Source organism: Ambystoma mexicanum, chromosome 4q (assembly GCF_040938575.1).
Source record: "Ambystoma mexicanum isolate Mex_15411 chromosome 4q, UKY_AmexF1_1, whole genome shotgun sequence".
Classification (NCBI taxonomy): domain Eukaryota; kingdom Metazoa; phylum Chordata; class Amphibia; order Caudata; family Ambystomatidae; genus Ambystoma; species Ambystoma mexicanum.
Genome location: NC_090928.1, coordinates 54,480,145 through 54,501,840, shown reverse-complemented (window position 1 = coordinate 54,501,840; position 21,696 = coordinate 54,480,145). Strand labels below are relative to the sequence as shown.

The window sequence follows — 21,696 nt, the reverse complement described above, 5'->3', positions numbered from 1 at the left end:
GTATTGGCCTGCTCACATTGATTTTTGGTGCCTGTTTGAATTTGGTACATGATAGTTGTTTCCTGTCATGTTGAAGTGACCAACCATTGATGTGTATATCTGCCTGCCATCACTGTATTAATGTACACTGGATGTGTTGCAGTGTGTGGCACATGCATATTTTGTCACACTATTTTGCATTTTTCATCTCATCATGTCCATCTCACATGGATGGGTGACAGTACTCATTCACTGATATATGGCTGTACTTGTCAAAAGTACCATGGCTATGCTACATGCCATCTGTGTGCTGGCATGTGTCATGTATGTGTATTGGACATGCCACTCACAGGCTAATGTGTGATGCCAGTGCTACCCAGCATGCAGCAAATTTGTTGCTTTTCCATCTTGGTGTCATCAGCGTCTGCTTTTTGCCTCCCCTTCCAACTCGTTGACAGTGCATGCATGCCAGGGTTATAGTCATGTGGGACATGTGTAAATCATGTACTGGATCTCTGGCTTGTCAGGCCTATGTGTGTGCTATGGTGCTAATGCCTGTTTCCATTTTTTCGTCTTTCATGTTTTTGCAGGTGATGACACACTTGATGCTGTTGAGGTTGAGGAGATGGTGCAGACCCAAGAGGAATCTCAGCCACGACCGGGCACCAGTGGGGAACGTGGTGTGGTGGTGGGTGAAAACCCAATCTTACTGCAGACCATACTGTCCAGGGGTGTCTCTGGGTGCACCTCCCCAGGCATCTATTCAAGTGCTGAATCGGATGATGAGACTTATGTGCCGTCGCAGGTGAGTGTTTCTGGCAAGGATTCTGTTCTCTCCAACCCACCTGCACCAAGGGTAGAACCCTCGATGGGGATGTCAGTGTTGGTAAGTCCGCCTTTGGCGGTTACGGATGCAGGGTCACATTCCACAACATCTGATCCTGTTCCTGGGCCAGCAGATCAGAGGGGGAATGCAGTCATGCAGCCTCAGGCAGTGCCAGCACAGCAAGGTGCAGATCACCTTGCCCCAAACAGGTGTGGTGCCCGCCGACGCGGTGGCCGTACGCCACCAGGCAATACTGTATGGGAAAACTCCATGTACAGTATAGCAGCCCAACAGGGAGCATCGGTTGAAATGATGGCTCAGGCAATGGAGAGGGTGGCCACTTCCATTCTCCCCCCTGAAAGGCAGATGGAGCAACAACAGCAGGCAACAGACTCCATTTGCCAATCACACAGGGAAGACATGTTGGTGTCCAACAGGGACCAACGGGCGGCACTGGATACTCTGCGCAAAGCCATATCTATAGAGTCACAGGGCCACAGGGAAGCCCTGAGGGTACAACTCCATAACCTCAGGGAGACTCTGGGTGAAGTTGAGGCTTCCCAAAATTTAAGGTCAGAACAGCAGCTGGAGCAGCTCACACGTTCACTCTCAGCTGAGCTGCAGGCAACTCGGGAGGAGATCCGGGCATCACGGGAGGCCATGCGTGCAGAAATGCAGGCAACCCGTCAGGTGCTGCATGGGGATCTCCGTACTATCATCCTCCAGAACGAGACCTTCCACACCCGCATGCTTGCTACCATGGAGGACCATACCAGGGCTTTGCGTGGGCAGCCTCCCATAGCACCACCACCTCCTGATGCAGCAGCAGAGGATGATGAGAGCGACAGCAGCACTCCTCCCACACTAGCGTAGCCGTGCAGGCCATGAGCCCATGGAGGTATTTCTTTTTCCGCAACATCCACACAGGTGGCTGTTGGTGTGCACCCTGTCCTCAAACCTCCTGGGTGCCACCCCCTGGTCCCCACATGGCCATTTTTGATTAAAAAAAATGTTTACAGTGTATTGCCTTGTGTGGCTCCCGTGGACATCCACTGTGTATTCCAGCTGGGCACATGCAGGCTTGTCCTCTGTTTGGGTTAGATGCTTAGGTTCCTGACACACACACACCCCTCCTGCTTCCCTTTCCATGGGCTTGCAAAGGGTGTGACCAAGTGACAGTGACTTACACAGTGACATTGGGCTCCCATGAGCTGTGTGGGCAGTCTGTAGTCAAAACTGTGTGTACATCCCTAGTGGGGATTGTTGTTGTATTGAACACTGCATGGTGTATTGATATGTGCTTGTGCATCCATGTATTCCTCCTTATTCACAGGTACCTTCTTCATGTCTCCACAAGGCCGTCTCCTTTGCGGATGCAGTTCATGTTGTATGCAGTACACTGACACATTTGCCTGACGTCAACACTCTGCAGTTGGAAGGGGTGATTGTGCTGGCTCATTCAGGTTGTAAAACCTGCACTACTTTCATTTGGTACTGTCATATTTTGGCAATGTTTCAATGTTGTATTGTGTTGCTGGTAAGTATTTGGTCATGTGTGCTGTTTGTTATTGATTACTGGGAGAATATTGTCTGTGGCCTGTTTCCATTTGGGACAGTGCACTTTGTGACACTTGTGTCATGTGTTGTGCATTCCTTTGTTTGTTTTCACATTGCATGACATGCTGTTAGGGAGAATTCTCTGTTAAGGCTAATTTCCCAAACCTAGTGAGTCCCCCAGCAGCTTTGCTGGATTTTTGTGGTTTATTTTTTCTCCTGCTAAGAGTGAGACTCTTTTCCTCCCACTCTTAGACATGATTTGAGATATCCTTTGACTTTGTAATGTGTTTTATGGGCTATGGGGTCTTTTACTCCATAGGGCTTCATGTGTTTTTGGTATGTGTGTTACACAGCACCCTCCGTGCCGTAACACAGGGGTGTCATAGTGACCCCCAAACATAGACTCCGTACCCTTGGACTGACTACTGTCTCCCAGGGCATGTAAAGTCACCATTGGCTTTACTAGTCCTAAATTGTGAACAGAACCAGTGCAAACCATCATATTGTGGGCGTACTGGTAGGGGCAATTCGATTGCCCCTGGGTCTTTTGTTCGAGGGGGCACTGTCCAGTCCCCCCTGAGCGAGTTTTGGATGGTGGCAGTGGATACTATTTTTTATATTCGACCGCGAATATATTCCTATGGGATTTTCCCATTGTTCGAGGCTAATACTTTTTAACATAGCCTCAAACATACCGCTGGTTCATTTATTTAATATTAATTCACCGGTTGGTATTTTTTGCCAGAACTCGGTTCAAAAATGGCGTTTGTGTTTGAGCCCTTTGTTCCACTTTTTGGCGGGCTTCTCCACAGAAGCCTCCAAAAGTGGTGCCACTCTGTCTGGGTACCACAGGGGGTGTGGGAGGGGGTTAGGCACCCTGGACTGAGTTGCCTCGACAACTCAAGTCGCACTCTTGTGTGATTGGCCCAGTGGTGAGCCGCCCGGCTCACCACTTAGCATGTCTGAGTGACAGCTAGGACTGATGAATGGGGGTTTTCTGCATAAAAGCAGGGCTTTGGGGACTGGGACTTCAGACGTCACCACAGGACCAAAGAATCCGAAGAGGGAGAAGCTGAGCCGACCTGCAACGACGACACCACCGGTGGAGTCGTGCTGAACCGACTCACCACTTCTTCCAACGACAGAGGAGATCTTCATCCCGAAGAGTCTTCTTCCTTTGACTGGTGGGGATAACCAGTTTGCCCGCCTTTTCGCCTTCCCGGATGATCTCGTGGCCGCCTTGCCTGCGCCAAGCACCCCGGCAACCGGAATACTACGTTTTTCCACTACCGCAAATAAAAGGGTAGTACCTTTTTACCGGAGAACTCCACGGCTGGTTTCTTCCCTGGCAGTGCAACGACCTTCAGCTTTCCTCCACGTCAGATCATCTCTTCCTCTGGACGACGCCGTGACTTGCACCCGCTGCCAGGAACAACTGCCCCCGCTGGAGGATCCTCTCCACTTTAAAGGTACTGTGTCTGCCTGGCCTCCCTCGCAACGGTCTGTGTGGGGTGACTCTTAAAGCCTCAACTTTACACTTGGGTTGGCCCTAGGCTGGCTAACTGAACTTTTCTAAACTGAACTAATTCCTTTCTGAAATCTCTGCAAGACTTTCCAAGCCTTTTAAACTGTGTGATCTTGGGCACATCGGTGTTCTACTCTCTCCAAGAGGGAGCCTGGCCTCTGAACTTTTTACTCACAAGTAGACTTTGACTTTCCTGCCTTGCTGGGTGCTTCTAAAGGATTGTGTTGTGTGCTGTTCCTAATTTCTGCCTTTTCCCACCCTTTTTCTTAAACTTATTGGAGTGCCATCTTTAGTTAAGCGCTCACCTCTGTCTAGAAATAAGTGGTGTTAACTAAGACCTTGTTTAATAAGGAATAAGGGATCTATATATAATAATAGTGACTGTGTTTTTGAACTTACTTATAATAATAGTGCTAGAGTGTTTCTAAGTGTGCCTTTAAATAAATAATTATATACTTGATACCAAAGCTCTGGTCAGTGTTTGCTTGTGCTACTGTATTTTGGTACCTATCTTGTATACTCTATATAGTGTCTAACTCTTCTTGAGAGAAGTCTGGCTGCTCAGCCACAGCTACCAGGTAAATCTGGGTGGTACAGACTGCTACCAATTGGGTTTACTGCCAACACCTGTAGTCTTAAGCCTTTTGCAGTGGTCCCTAAGGGAACTGTACAGGTTTCTGCCTAACACATGCCATGCTGTGTTGGGTAGCGGAGCTGGGGAGGGGTTGGGTGACATGGCGCTGTTTTCATGTTGTATTTTGCAAGGGGGTAGTCATTCATGCAGCATGAATGTAACACAGCATTGGTTGTCTTTCGGTAGGTAGGGATGCACACAATGTAACACTTCCAGGTGACCAATCTCAGGCTGGTATGGTTGTGACAGTTGACTGTCCCTTATGTCATCATCATTGATTGTCAGCTGGTATGTACCAGGGTTGTGTGCACTCCACAGGGGTGTGATTTTAGTTGAAGTAATTGGCCACCAGCTGCGTACGGGCTGCCTCACCACATGCCCTTTCCCCTCCCATGCGCAGTGGGCGTGCATGTGGTTGGGAATGCGGGGGCACCACCATGTCCACCGGCAGGCCCCGGCGGGTTGCAACATTGTGCAGGACACATGCCGCCACTATGATCCTGCACACTACTGGGGGCGCGTATAGCAGCTGCCCACCAGAGCCGTCAAGGGAGCGAAAGCGTGACTTGAGCACTCCGAATGTGTGCTCCACCATGCCCCGGGTTGCAATATGGGCTGTGTTGTATCTTACCTCGGGTGGTGTGGTGGGGTTCCGAATCGGCATCATCAGGTGGGTGCTCAGAGGGTAGGCACTGTCCCCTGGGGAGGTGATGATGGGTATCATTAGTGGGGTTGTGACATTACTCTGTATCTGACATGCATGCATGTGCAGTGGCATTTATACTCACCAAGCAGCCATGTATCGCCATGCCGCCCAGCTTCTAGGTCCCGGTTTAGGGTTGACATTCTGTAAATGAAACTGTCATGGGTGGACCCTGGATAGTTGGCATATACTGAGGTGATGATTCCCTTGGCATCACATACTACCTGCACGTTGATGGAATGCCAGTGCTTGCGGTTTCTATAGATGTGCTCAGTTGCCCTGGGAGGACGTAGAGCCACATGGGTGCAATCAACGGCACCTAGCACTTTGGGGAAGTGTGCCACCCCGTAAAAATCTTGGACGGCAGCCTGCCTTTCTGCAGGTTTTCTGGGCAGGTATATGTGCCTGCGGACTGATGGGCCTGCAGTCATGATGGCCCACACCTGGTGTAGGCAGCGTGACTGCGTGGCCTGTGTCACCCCCACCACTATGGCACTTGTCCGCTGAAATGAACCAGTGGCCAAGAAGTGCAGTACATTGAGCACCTTTTCCAAGGGGCTCAGTGCTTGGGAGCACAGGGTGGGTGATGTGAGGTCATCCTCTCACTCACTCACCAGGTCGAATATTATGTGAGGTGGAAACCTGTACCTCCCATACACCTGGTCATCAGGCATCCCAAAAAGGCTGGTCCTGGGTGTAAAAATTCTGGGCCTGACTATCCTCCTCCTCCTGCGGTGTCCCACGACTACTGCTGCGAGGAACGGTATATTCATCGTAGCGTCTGAGCTTTGTTGTTTGCGCGCACTTTTATGCTGCGCGGGTCCGTGTACGCCTGCTGGCGTACGTGTTTCCGGATTAGCGTGTCTTTTTTGGCACGTGTGGGCGTTCCGTGCATTTACTTCCTGTATTTCCCCGTAACGCCCACATTTTTACGCGTTGTTCCCCATTCCGCGTATTACGCCCCGTGTTACGCCTACTTTTGTTGTGTGTGCCGCGCTATGTGCGCTTTCATTGTGCGCGTAGTGCACGCCGTTTGATGACGTGTGCGCCCGCGTGCGCCACTCAGAATTTTAGCGCACATCCCAGATTTTACACACGCACAGACTTCCATGAATCGACGTGCGCGGATTTCGCACGCTTGCACTGCGATTTTCGCACTTGCGCTGTGATACGAACGCTTTCGCACGCTTGCGCAGAGATTTTCGGCGCACATTTATTCCATGAATTGGCCTGAAAATCACATTAAAATAAGGCTGCAACTAACACACAACAAATGTACATGCCATTTTATGTGCAAATACATACCCTACATTTAAACATGACTAATGGTTGAATGCTCCAAATATGCAGTTAATATCCATATATAGACCGAAAAAGCAATACACACAGAAAGCACATTTAGAATTCACTGGGACGCGCACATTTTTTTTAAAAAGCAGGGTCTGAAAAACAGTTACGGTTACTTCCAACAAAAATGTTAAGTCTCTAATGAATGGGAAGGCCAACATTAAAATAAAACTCTAACCCCAAAGGTAACAACGTAAAGTCTACAAAGGTTGGGAATGCTGCCATTAAGGGACACACTCTAATCCCAAAGGTAACAACGTAAAGTCTACAAATGCTGACATTAATTTAAAAAGCACCTTGTCTAAAGCATGTTCCCCAAAATAACTCCAACACTGAAAATTACACATTAACACACACTGCACCATTTCTTCACAACACACATCGGGTAGGTAAAATCTATGCTATTGTTACAATGAGTGCCGTGAAGCAGTTGTGCAGTGTGAGTTAAACGTATAGTGTAATGCAGTTTTCTTTAAGGAAACACTTAATTTGGACAGAGTGCTCCTTCCTTAACATTGTCATGCCCAATCTTTGTAGACTTGTGTTATCTTTGGCTTAAGTGCTGTACTTTGAAGTGAGCATTCCAAGTTTTTTTAGACCTATGGCCTTTGTAGGTTGAATCTTTGAATGTTTGTAAAAACGTGTTTTGTTCCCCGTCATCACCAGAGAAACACACATTGTTATCACCTATTTTCTTTCTACAAAGATTAAGACTTTATCAATATTCATCAGGTGCACAGCGCACGCAGACCACAGCCACAACCGAAGTAACAAATGCCACTGGTACATAGACTATTTAGGACAAGTCACAATATGTGTTGAATAGTTAAGAACATCAGCCCAACATGTTTTCATTGGATGCACGGACAAAGCAATGTTATCATAAGTTATTCTCTTCTCTTGCTTCTCGCAGCTCCCAGACCACCCAGAGGCGCAGAGGATGGAGGTACAGTTCTTGATTCTTAAGTCTAGAGAGTGAGGTTATCTTTGATTTGTATAGACAAGACCACGTGCTTGTATTGTCCGATATGAAGAGTGGGACCCCACTTTCACACATCCGTCTCTACCCTGGATTCCCCTATTCTGTCTCCAAGCAGCCTCCAATCATGGGAGTCAGGAGTGTGTATTGTATGAGGCTGGTATGGTAGATGGGATATATGAGATAAAGGGTTCATGGTGAGTTTGAGGAGTCATCCTGCTAGAGACAGTGATAAGGAAAGTGAAGGCCTTGGACTAGGAGCAGAACATTGATGCCCTAGTGTTGCATCGTAGCCCTGGCAGTAGTAACGGAGGAGAAGGGTGCAGCTGCTATATGGTAACATAGGATACGCTATAATGATATCCTATTGAGGACCTAAAATCTCTCTTCATGAGCCTGGGAGAGAGCAGGCACAGGTATGGCTCTGGTTATACTGTAGGATAGGGTATCACAGGGTCCCCCAGATGTCCTGGAGCTCTAGCTTGAAGAGACAAATGTAGATACAAAGGTGACCTTTAACATCCTGGTGTAACACTAGTCATGTGCTGAGTAATGAATAGAGCATGCCGCGTGGTGATGGCCTGTAGCTGGGTGACCCTGCAGTGATATTTAACTCCCAGGGCCTGCAATGAGCATAGACAATATCTGAGAGAGGGAAGCAGGGGTGACCTTCTACTGGATACCATAATGGCTTATCAGTGACGTGGGGCTCTTTGGTCACGTTATGAGTAGAAGAGAAGGCAGAAGCACAAAAGCATGGGGTGGATGGATGTCATGGTGTCCAATACAGACCAGGAGCTCTAATGCATGGATTATTACGTTAGAGAGAGGAAAATGTCTGCTATATGGAAAGATGTCCACGTAGTAACCAGGGACAATTTGGTCCTACAAGAAGAGGGTAGGAAGGAATTGTAAGATTGCAAAGATGCCAATGTATGCCTGTAATGGCCTGTCTTTCACTGCCCATGTCAGGAGTGCAAGAAAAAGCCATGTGTAAACCCAAGGCACTCACTGCTTTCTGTGGCTCTATAGTTCATGACTTGCACTGTGTCAATATTACACAACTCATGTGACAGTTCTTAGGCCCATTTGTACATTGCGGTACCATTTTAAAGTACAATAAATAGGACGGGGGTAAGCTGGTGGTGATATGTGGCTTCATATGGCTTAATTCATCAGATAAATATCTGAGACTGTGCAATCGTACTGCAAGCATACTATAATGAGCTGCATTTTCCAGCTTATCAACTCTCTTAAGTGTTCCATTTTATCTTTACCCTTCTTTCGTTTTACTTCTCACCCTTTTCATTCATTTATTCTCACTCTTTCTCTTATTTCCTTTCTTTTCTTCTTTTCTTAGTTCTTGTTTAACCACTCTAGTGCTCTCTTGTCTCTATTATTTATTTGCATCTTTTTATTTCAGGTACTGGCTTTGCTGCAGTCCGAAGGTAAGGCAAAATGGTTTCTTTGTTGTATATCCTTTGTTTGAAGCCGGGTTCCCTGCCTATTTTGATTCGAATTGAGTGAAGGATGCACCGGTTTATTACCTGAAATGTTCCGTTTTATATTTTGGGCTCTTTGAGGTTATAACCATCTCCTAAAATACTTAACTTAATAATCTAATTGTTGGGTTTAACACGGTTCTGTCTCCAGACTTAGTCCTTGCTAAACATACAGAGCATTCACTGGCCATTAAAGCCATTTTGTACTGGTGAATGTGGAGGATTGGAACCAGGCACAGGCACATTGCAATTCCTGTGTTTTACGGTTTTGTCTTTACAGCGACGTCAAACTGCTTTCTGACAGCCTTTTACACGGCAATGAGGAAAGTCTTTGAGTATTGTTACCTTTCAATACTACCAGAAGATCTAGTGGGTGTGTTTGAGGGTTAAATGTGTAAACCTAAGAAAGCAAATGTAATGGTAAATTAAATCAGGGTTCAACAAACATTGTAAATTGCCAACAAGGAAATTATTCAAGGCACTAAACCTCCAAGTGAAGATAGAATTGACATCTTTGCTAAGAGCAATGCATACACTTGTGTGTTAGAGCAAACAAGAGTTAGCCTCCTTTCTCTGGGAAGAGGTAATGGCAGAAACAATTACGGATAATTCATGTAAATGTTGGCTGTTAGTGACAGTAGGATCGAAACCTCGGATTAACATCCACTTGAGGCGCATATCCCAGGCAATGCCTGTGTTGAGGGTGTACAAAAGGCGGAAAAGAATTCAAATGATGAGGCCAATTGGGGTTATGTGGGTGGTGATAACACTGTGATTAGAGCTTTGCTTTGTTGGAAATGAAGAAGACATTGGCAGTCAAAAAATCAAATAAATTACCAGCACCAGACCGCATGCTGCGTGACTTATTTAAATTTAAGGCCAAGATTTGGATTCTGTGACTCACAAAGGGCTTCAATGCAATATATTCTATATCCCAAAAGCTCATAATGCTGGAGATTAGCAATTATTATTCCCATATATAAGGAAGAGGCGATCCTTACTGGCAACGTATCAACCAATATCATTGTGAAATGGAGCATCAGAATCATTTGGACACATGCTTCATGCAACATTAATGGAATGGTTGGATCAGATGTTGATCCAGGTTGGCTCCCAACTAGGATTTCAGGAGGGGCTGGGGGCAACTAATTACCTCCTACATTTATATCTATTAGTGGTAGAATATGTTCCAATAGATGGCATGCTAGAGTACTTGGCCTTGGAAGTTGTTACCATCCAGAGAGTAATGGAAACTCCCTGGTCTTTCCAGTATTGCTCATTGCTGTCCACAAGGACGCAGGGCTGGACATGTGGGTTAAGAGGGGAGGAAAATGTACAGAGAAAATGTCAGTGCATAGGTAGGGAAGATGGGTTGTGCCCCTCCAACCCCCTTTTAATTTGTATACAAACATCCGACCAGACACCTTTGAGAAGATCACATCAGATGTCCTCCTTTTGTGCATGTCGGATCCCCTTGTTAGCGTTCACTGATGACATTGTGCTTTTGCGGGGCACAACCAGAGTCTTATAGCTATTAACGAGTTCTCACATTTCATGAAAGATAGATCAATCAAAATAAATTAACCAATGTCTGCCACCCGTAGCAATCAAAAGTAATTTCTGGGCTGATGGGTTCATCTTGTCACAAGTGCAAATTAATCTGATTATCAGGAGTGCGTTTCACAGCAAGCATGAGGGGACAGTTCATATAACTAAGTAGGGGACGATGAGACTCAGACTGTGGGAGGTCTAATTCGCTTGATGAAATAACTGAATCGCCACAATCCTAAGAGCATATAAAGCAAAGGTGCAGCCAATAGCATACTATGATGCTAATATAGGGGTTTCTATGACATAGGTATAATTACTCAGGAAGAGAGTGATTTTTGTCAAAAGCTGTTGGCACTTCTGAAATCTTCTCCAATCTTTGCAATGCGCTCGGATGTTGTTACTTGGATATATTGAAGATTTACTGAATTATAGATATTTGCGATATTACCAGTGAGGCCTGGTTCTCTTGCCCACAACTCATATTTGTCTCAGGGTTTGTCTCAATGTATATTATTGAACAAAGCTAATATTGAGAGAGAGGGGCTTGGAATAAACAAATCAAGCAATAGGACATGTTCCGCTGTAACAGACACCTCTCATAGCAACCTTACTTGCCATAGACTCTGAAAGCCAACCAATATTTGAATGTCACTAGATTGAGGTTTAACCTGGTATGTGTGCAAACAATATGTTGGTTCATCAACACAAATTTGGAAGTGGTAAATGTGTTCGATATAAATTAGGCTGCTGCATTTTTTATTATTTGAATGGGCAGGCCCCTCATTACCGGCTCAACTGCATACAAATAAGCAAATGTAGGTCAACCACAATTACCACTTTCATATTTGTGTCAATGAAACCACCATCCACTCTGGGAAAGATAGGTGTATACATTGTTACCTACTTTGGCTTCAGGAGATGGAGACACATCTCCACTTTGCTTTGTTCTACCCGCCCTACAGTGATCTTATAAAGAAACAAATACTCCCAGTTACTAGGAATATAAATCTCAAACTTTGTAAAGTTGCTGTATTTATTTATTTATTATGAATGTGATTTAGTTCAAATTATAAACTTTACACATGGTACATAAAACATATAATCCAACAAATGTCATTATATTAAACAATAAATAAAATAATACAATAAAAAGCCCATTATTAAAAAAAAATAATAAAAGAAGCAAAATACACAACCAAGGAAAGTAACCAAAAAAGCAATTAATAATTGTAGTCACTAGTAACTTATTGGCACAAGGTGCTTCCCTTCAGTTCTTTCAGCATTACAGACCATTTATCGTCACTATTTAACTAGAGTTAAATGCTCTTCGATTGAATCTACTAAATTATATATACATATGAAAATTAGCTATGTTAAATAGACAAATAACTCTTCAGAGACTCCTACGCAGCTTAGCTCTATAGTTTACTGTTAATTGGGGTTCCAGTTACTCATATTAATATAACCAGCTTAGTTTCAATCTTTAGCCAGATATTATAAAGGGCAGTCAGCAAACGCATACTCCTAGTATTTGTACAATAGAGCCTGAAAAACGGCTGTCAACAGAGCATTCTTTGTTCCACAGCTCATCTTTAAATAGAGACCTGCCCTCTTCTTCAGGACTGTGGCTTTTAGGGAGATCAACCCTAACTCCCACCTTATAAGAGGCATGGGTACACAAGCTGGTAGACCTAGGATCTTACGCCAACAATTTCCCCTCAATGACCTGAAGCCATTTCAAATCCGAATGTAACAAGGCTTCTAAGCCATACGTTGTCATTGGGGAAAATACTTAAATATATAATTGGCGGGTTCCCCACCAAGTAAAACCTCCTTGTTTGTTGGTAAAGTTATGAATCAATGCAGTAACCTGCACAGCTCTAATAATACACGCTTGCTTACATGTGACATAATTGCCACTGGGATCAAATTCAATTCCAAGGTATTTGTAGTAGGGAGCATACACAATTTCTGCATCACCTACGATGAGTCTAACGCAAGCAGTTTTTTTACTCGAGTATCTCATAACTTGAGTCTTTTCCAAGTTAATAGTGAGACCATTTATATCTGCATATTCCTACAAGACTAGGGCAGATCTACATATGCCACTGATGGTATAGTCAAATATAACCAAGTCGTCTGCATATGCTAGAACTGGGGAGGACGCCTCGCCAATTCTAGGTGGACAATTTTTAGCTGAGGCTATTGCCTCCGGTATACCATATACATGTAAATTGTAAATTAGGGGGCAGAAAGACAGCCCTGCTTTACCCCCCTATTCTGATATACCTTTCCCGTCGTGTGACCTTCGGATCTAACTTGAGTATAACTGAAGTATTTCGATGTAATAGTCTGAGGTAATAAAGCAACCCCTCTGGGCAGCCCATAGCCTTTAACTTCAACCATAATCTATTCCTTGGAATTGAGTCGAATGCAGCTTTGAAGTCTACATATAATGCATACAGAGTTGGTTGCCCGTTCTTCTGGGCTCTGGTACGCCCAACATCCATAACCATGAGGTTGTGGGTGGTGGAATAACCTTGCCTGAAGCCACTTTGAAATTTACAAAGAATGTTTGATTGATCTACCCATGCTTATAACTCGTTAAGTATAAGGGAGGCAAATAATTTGCCAGTCGAATCAAGCACCGATCGAAGCCTATAATTATTAGGGTCCAATGGATTCCCCTTTTTAAAGATGGGAATTAGTATCGCCGTCTGCCAGGAGAAGGGTATTTTGCCCTCAGCTAAAATCTTCTTGAACATAATCGTTAACAAACTGGCCCAAAATTTGGGTTGGCTCTTGATAACTATGTTCGCCAGCCCATTGGGCTGAGGAGCTCTAGAGGATTTTAACAGCTTAATCTTGCCCAATATAGTTTTGTATGATGCATCAATTGGTGGTACCAATGGGGCAATACTCAGTGGCATGGCGTACTCCATGTTCAAAGGGGCATTTTGACTTTCAAGGAACTTTACCCATTCTGCAGAACCAATTGGGTTGACTAACTGGCCTTTGGTAGTTCCCCTTGCTTCACTTAGGAGAGACCAAATACTCTGTGTATTCTTTGAACATATCGTTTGTACTAATCTTTGCCAGGATTGATTTCTCTCAGCTCTTCTCCTAGCCTTAATACCTGCTCTATATCTGTTCTTAATTTTCCTGATATTGGCATATTATAACGCCGTAGGAGCATTCATTTTCTTAGTGTAACGAAGCTCTGCCCTTAGATTCCTCTTTGCTTCTCTAATTTGTCTGTCATAGGGGAATTTTTTTATCAGAGTCTCTAATCATCAAGCCTGCTGCAATAGTAGCATGTTCACCAGAGAATGTTCAAATTCAATTCTCTATTGCGTTAGTGGACATGGCATGGAACTGGGAAAGATCTGAGAATCTGTCTTCTGAAAGAGCTTCTACAGCTTGTATTATATTCTTATCCGACCAACTGATTCTCGTACCTGCCCGATTTACCTTTACATTCCCCATGCGCTTATAATCAGTGTGACAACTTGGTATACTAAGCGTACAAACGAAAGCATCATGGTTACTCCATTTGTTAGGCATAACTTTCATGTCTTCCACAAAGAACATCAATCTCGGGTAGACAAATATATAATCCACTGTGCTACAACACACACCATTCTTCCATTTATATTTGCCTGGGTAATCATTGGCCGTTCTGCTGTTAATCATCTCAAACTCCCAATATTCAAAAGATTGTACCCATACTAGTCCCTCATTGTCGTTTTTAATATGAAGCATGTTACATTTAGCTTTCAATTTGGGATTGAAAGAGCCCCCCCTGACATGTGGCTGTTAAAATCGCCAACTACTACCACAGCTGTGTTCTCAGGGTTTATCAGCCAAGATGCCAATAGATCGTGCAAGGCGTCTTGAATTTGGTCTCTTAGCACGGCTCCCGGAGGGTTATAGAGACTAACAAGTAGGAATCTTTCAGGGTTCCCCTTATAATCGTAATCCACTTCAACAGCAATCAAGAAATTGTCATACTTGGAGAAAATACGTCTTGAGCCTAGTGTATGTACCACCCCTAGAAGTAAACCCCCGTAGGGTCTACTTCTTTTTCCTTTCTTAACATAGGACTGGTATATCACATATCCATCTAAGATCAAAGGCTCCATAGACCATGTCTCCTGTAGACAGATACAACTGTGATTAGCTATATATTCAACTGAGCCATTGGGTGACAATAAATGGGAGAAGCCTCTACAGTTCCATGAGAAAATTGTGAGTTCTCATTGTTTTGATAGAACTTCAGGGAGCGAATCTGCCAATCATTTGAAGACATTCTGGAAATCCATTCATTCGACCTTCTTCCCTTTCGGAAGTGTGGGGAGTGATGCCTCGTTCAATGTAATTTCTGTATCCGTTCTAGGCCAGCTGGGATCTTCTTCATTGAGATCAGCGTCAATCTCCACATCAACTGCCTTCATTTCCTCTTTATAAGTCCTTAACATTTAAGCTGTTGGCAAAAACATACAATGTATGGCTGAAACATTAGGGTTTGGTCCCTTCATTGGCTCCACAAATTGAAAATCATCTCATTTGAGCACTCTTAATTGGGGGACTGAGTGGAGTCTCACCAAAAATTCTGACCTGGACAACCTTTATGGTCTTTGCTTTGGTAAAAGTTCTTTATAAGGCAGATACGATTACCTAGTGCTCCACCCTTACCATCCCCTGTAGACATTGATATGTCCGCTAGATCTTTCTGTACTGGTGCTAGACTCTGGGCCTTGCTAGGACTACACGAGTTTTTATCCTCACTAGTCTGTGGACCAATTATAGAGATTTCAAAATTCTCCACGAGCAGTGAGTCATTCCCCTGATCAGGTATCAGCCAACTAGTAAGTCGGCCCTCTCCAATGGCATTCCTTTTCTTAGCCCTGGCCGCTCTTTTCTTTGCTTTCTTAGAGCGTGTTTTCAATAAACCAGACTCTGCCAATGGTGAGGTCAAAGCACTCAGCCTTTTGCTCATTAACGCCCTTTTACCCATACATCGCTGCTTCTGCGAGAACAGCGCCTCTGCACTATCTACTGGGGTCGTGTAAATGACCAGATCCTGCCGATCTTCTATTTCTTCCGCAATATGAACTGCTTCAGATAGATTGCATTTAGCTTCTTCACGTTCTTTATTTCTGATACTATTAGCAGCGGTAATAGTATTAGTGTTAGTCAGAATGCGTCCAGACATTTGGAGCAAGATCTTTAGAGCAAACTGTAAGGCTACTATAGAGGACTGTATCTCTGCTATTTCAGTTGAGCCAGGATATGAACCTCCCACCGCCTCAGCTTCAATATCAGGAGTACTCTCCATCGTATCAATAATTAAATTTGGAGATGCCGACAGTCTACCAGTACTCCCCAGGAGGCTAGGCTGTGTAGGGAGATCATTAGACTTAGGCTCTTCATGGCAATTAATACTATGCCCTGATGGTATTAGTATCGCCGGTGTCATTCCCCTCCGTATATTTAGACAGAGTTCCAATAAAGAATTATTGTCAATGTCATAAAAGTTGGTCGAGTTCTGGGAGTTCGCTCCATTGTTCTCAGAGGTTACCACTTCCTCTATGATGGTAGAATTGATTTCCGGTTGAGGATTCAATGGAAAAAATCCAGTAATAACGCCTTGATCTGGTGGCAATGCTTTCTTTGATCTCTTTTTCGAATTTGGTGTAACCCCTGCAGGCTCCTCAATCACTGTGAGCTTCAGTTTGGATTGGCACTTTTACTTTCGAAGATTGTATTTGGAATGAGTTGTCCTCTTAACCGGAGGCATTTTTTGGAAGCCAAAGCGCGCCTCTCTCCAATATTATGAATTGCGTTCAGGTTAATCGTGGCTTTTTATCACCTAAGTATCCAAATTTTCACTAAAACCCGAATAGATGCCACAACACTAATGTTCAGATGTAAAGCTTAACTAACACAATCAGGATCAAAGGCAATTTAGCCCACAGTCTCCTGACTTTTAATAGGTCACTCACATGCTCATCACGGAACCAAGCTCCACGCTTTAGAGGAAAGCTAGCCTATTGGTGAGGACTAATGATTGTATGCTCTCAGATAGTTTGTGTTTTTATGAGACAGTTAGCACACTAAGAATAAGTCCGCGTCGGGCCGACGCTACCTGCTTCCTTAACCCTTATTTGCAGTGTCTCAGCAAGCGATTGTCAAAGCCCCTGTTTTCTTAGGACCCGGACACCAGACCCGTTAGTCTGTCTAGTCACTGGCCAGATTGCATATGAAACCTTGCGGTGTGTATTTCAGTCCTCGTACACTCTGTGCATGGGCTCGCTTTGTTTAGTTTATGCTCAGCATATGACGATCTTTAAAGAGGTTCTACATTAAGAGGGTAATTCATAGAATTTCGCACAAAAGTGGCGCACGTGGCTGGCGCACAGTGTGCGCGTGCAAATGTCTGCGCCAGCCGCGTGTGCTAAAATCGATTTCCGCGCACAGCGTATTCATGGATTTTAGCCTCCAAAACCAGCCGTGGCGCAGAGTGGCGCAGCGACCCTGCAGCAGCGCCAGTTACGCCCCCAAGAACGCCCTTGCGCAAGGAAAAGCCATCAAAATTCCCAATTCAGCGCAAAGGGCTGTGCTAACCCTGGACCAGTTTACAGGGCTGCCAAACAACAAACGCCAAGCAGGGAACGTGTATTACTGGGGTGCGCGTGAAGTTTCACACGCGAAAGGGCCTGTGCGAGTGGGGTACGTGTATTACTGGGGTTCGCGGGAAGTTTCACACGCGATTTCAGCAGGGTACGTGTATTACGGGGTTCGCGGGAACTTTCACACGCGATTGGCCTGGGTACGTGTATTTCAGGGGTGCGCCTGAAGTTTCACACGCAATTGGGCTGGTTACGTGTATTTCAGGGGTGCGTGGGAAGTTTCACACGCGATTGGCCTGGGTACGTGTATTTTAGGGGTGCGTGGGAAGTTTCACACGCGATTGGCCTGGGTACGTGTATTTCAGGGGTGCGTGGGAAGTTACACACGCGATTGGCCTGGGTACGTGTATTTCAGGGGTGCGCGGGAAGTTTCACACGCGATTGGGCCGGTTACGTGTATTTCAGGGGTGCGCGGGAAGTTTCACATGCGATTGGCCTGGGTACGTGTATTTCAGGGGTGCACGGGAATTTCCACATGCGATTGGCCTGGGTATGTGTATTTCAGGTGTGCGCGGGAAGTTCCACACGTGATTGGCCTGGGTACGTGTATTTCAGGGGTGCGCAGGAAGTTCCACACGCGATTGGGCTGGTTACGTGTATTTCAGGGGTGCGCTGGAACTTTCACACGCGATTGGGCTGGTTACGTGTATTTCAGGGGTGCGCGGGAAGTTTCACACGCGATTGGCCTGGGTACGTGTATTTCAGGGGTGCGTGGGAAGTTTCACACGCGATTGGCCTGGGTACGTGTATTTCAGGGGTGCGTGGGAAGTTTCACACACGATTGGCCTGGGTACGTGTATTTCAGGGGTGCGCGGGAAGTTTCACACGCGATTGGGCCGGTTACGTGTATTTCAGGGGTGCGCGGGAAGTTTCACATGCGATTGGCCTGGGTACGTGTATTTCAGGGGTGCACGGGAATTTCCACACGCGATTGGCCTGGGTACGTGTATTTCAGGTGTGCGCGGGAAGTTCCACACGCGATTGGCCTGGGTACGTGTATTTCAGGGGTGCGCAGGAAGTTCCACACGCGATTGGGCTGGTTACGTGTATTTCAGGGGTGCGCTGTAACTTTCACACGCGATTGGCCTGGGTACGTGTATTTCAGGTGTGTGTGGGAATTTCCACACGCGATTGGCCAGGGTATGTGTATTTCACGGGTGCGCGGGAAGTTCCACATGCGATTGGCCTGGGTACGTGTATTTCAGGGGTGCGCGGGAAGTTCCACATGCGATTGGCCTGGGTACGTGTATATCAGGGGTGCACGGGAAGTTTCACATGTGATTGGGCTGGTTACGTGTATTTCAGGGCTGCGCGGGAAGTTTCACACGCGATTGGCCTGGGTACGTGTATTTCAGAGGTGCGCGGGAAGTTTCACACACGATTGGGCTTCGTACGTGTATTTCAGGGGTGCGCGGGGAGTCCTACACGTGAATTGGCAGTGTGGGTCCTCCCTGGCATCCCCTCTACCCCCTCCACGGCCCCTGCAGGCAGCCCACACCACAGGGGACTACCCTGCACCCCTGGTCATGTCCCGCAGGCAGCCCATCCACCATGGGCATGTCCCCCAGCCAAGCCACATGTCACGTTGCAATATGATCACCAACTCATGTCTCCCAGCACCCCCACCCCGCAGCTGTGCAGGGCACCTGCCAGCAGGCCCCCACTCATGTCCCACTCATTTCCCCTTGCACCCCCACCCCCCAGCAGTGCAGGGCACCTACCAGCAGGCCCCCACTCATGTCCCACTCATGTCCCCTTGCACACCCATCCCCCAGCAGTGTGGGGCACCTGCCAGCAGGCCCCCACACATGTCCCTCAGCACCCCCACCCCCCAGCAGTCAGAGGAACCTGCCAGCAGGCCCCCACACATGTCCCCCAGCACCCCCACCCCCCAGCAGGCCCCCACTCATGTCCCCTTGCACGCCCACCCCCCAGCAGTGCAGGGCTCCTGCCAGCAGGCCTCCACTCATATCCCACTCATATCCCCTTGCACACCCACCCCCCAGCAGTGTGGGGCACCTGCCAGCAGACCCCCACACATGTCCTCCAGCACCCCCACCCCCCAGCAGTCAGGGGCACCTGCCAGCAGGCACCCATACATGTCCCCCAGCACCCCCACCCCCCAGCAGTCAGGGGCACCAGCCAGCAGGCCCCCACTCATGTCCCCTTGCACCCCCACCCCCCAGCAGTGCGGGGCACCTGCCAGCAGGCCCCCACACATGTCCCCCAGCACCCCCACCCCCCAGCAGTCAGGGGCACCTGCCAGCAGGCCCCCACTCATGTCCCCTTGCGCCCCCACCCCCCAGCAGTGCAGGGCACCTGCCAGCAGGCCCCCACACATGTCCCCCAGCACCCCCAACCCCCAGCAGTCAGGGGCACCTGCCAGCAGGCCCCCACTCATGTCCCACACATGTCCCCCAGCACCCCCACCCCCCAGCAGTCAGGGGCACCAGCCAGCAGGCCCCCACTCATGTCTCCTTGCACCCCCACCGCCCAGCAGTATGGGGCACCTGCTTGCAGGCCCCCACACATGTCCCCCAGCACCCCCACCCCCCAGCAGTCAGGGGCCCCTGCCAGCAGGCCCCCACGCATGTCCCCTTGCACCCCCACCCCCCAGCAGTGCGGGGCACCTGCCAGCAGGCCCCCACACATGTCCCCCAGCACCCCCACCCCCCAGCAGTCAGGGGCACCTGCCAGCAGGCCCCCACTCATGTCCCCTTGCACCCCCATGCCCCAGCAGTGCGGGGCACCTGCCAGCAGGCCTCCACACATGTCCCCCAGCACCCCCACCCCCCAGCAGTCAGGGGCACCTGCCAGCAGGCCCCCACTCATGTCCCGGTCATGTCCCCTTGCACCCCCACCCCCAGCAGTGCAGGGCACCTGCCAGCAGGCCCCCACACATGTCCCCCAGCACCCCCAGCAGTCAGGGGCACCTGCCAGCAGGCCCCCACTCATGTCCCCTTGCACCCCACCCCCCAGCAGTCAGGGGCACCTGCCAGCAGGCCCCCACTCATACCCCCTTGCACCCCCACCCCCCAGCAGTCAGGGACACCTGCCAGCAGGCCCCCACTCATGTCCCACTCATGTCCCCTTGCACCCCCCACCCCCCTGCAGTGCAGGGCCCCTGCCAGCAGGCCCCCACACATGTCCCCCAGCACCCCCAAGCCCCAGCAGTCAGGGGCACCTGCCAGCAGGCCCCCACTCATGTCCCACTCATGTCCCTTTGCACCCCCACCCCCCAGCAGTGCAGGGCACCTGCCAGCAGGCCCCCACTCATGTCCCACTCATGTCCCCTTGCACCCCCAACCTGCAGCAGTACAGGGCACCTGCCAGCAGGCCCCCACTCATGTCCCACTCATGTCCCCTTGCACACCAACCCCCCCAGCAGTGTGGGGCACCTGCCAGCAGGCCTTCACACATGTCCCCCAGCACCCCCACCCCCAGCACTCAGGGGCACCTGCCAGCAGGCCCCCACTCATGTCCCCTTGCACCCCCACCCCCCAGCAGTGCAGGGCACCTGCCAGCAGGCCCCCACTCATGTTCCACTCATGTCCCCTTCCACCCCCACCCCCCAGCAGTGCAGGGCACCTGCCAGCAGGCCCCTACTTATGTCCCACTCATGTCCCCTTGCACACCCACCCCCCAGCAGTGTGGGACACCTGCCAGCAGGCCCCCACACATGACCCCCAGCACCCCCACCCCCCCAGCAGTCAGGGTCATCTGCCAGCAGGCCCCCACTCATGTCCCACTCATGTCCCCTTGCACCCCCACCCCCCAGCAGTGCAGGGCACCTGACAGCAGGCCCCTACTCATGTCCCCTTGCACCCCACCCCCAGCAGTGCAGGGCACCTGACGGCAGGCCCCCACTCATGTCCCACTCATGTCCCCTTGCACCCTTACCCCCCAGCAGTACAGGGCACCTGCCAGCAGGCCCCCACTCATGTTCCACTCATGTCCCCTTGCACCCCAACCCCACAGCAGTGCAGGGCACCTGCCAGCAGGCCCCCACTCATGTCCCACTCATGTCTCCTTGCACACCCACCCCCCAGCAGTGTGGGGCACCTGCCAGCAGGCCCCCACACATGTCCCCCTGCACCCCCACCCCCCAGCAGTCAGGGGCACCTGCCAGCAGGCCCCCACTCATGTCCCACTCATGTCCCCTTGCACCCCCACCCCCCAGCAGTGCAGGGCACCTGCCAGCAGGCCCCCACTCATGTTCCACTCATGCCCCCTTGCACCCCACCCCCCAGCAGTGCACCTGCCAGCAGGCCCCCACTCATTTCCCACTCATGTCCCCTTGCACACCCACCCCCCAGCAGTGTGGGGCACCTGCCAGCAGGCCCCCACACATGTCCCCCAGCACCCCCACCCCCAGCAGTCAGGGGCACCTGCCAGCAGGCC

General features: G+C 48.7%; 1 long non-coding RNA gene across 1 annotated transcript in view; it reads left to right on the top strand.

Annotated features, from left to right (window-relative positions):
- The first annotated feature begins 7,480 nt into the window (after nt 1-7,480).
- The window catches only part of LOC138468472 (uncharacterized), a 44,755-nt gene continuing 30,539 nt past the window's right edge, over nt 7,481-21,696 (top strand). The window contains exons 1-2 of the long non-coding RNA XR_011268267.1: nt 7,481-7,517; nt 8,974-8,998. This is a non-coding gene — a long non-coding RNA (uncharacterized lncRNA). The remainder of the gene's footprint in view (nt 7,518-8,973; nt 8,999-21,696) is intronic.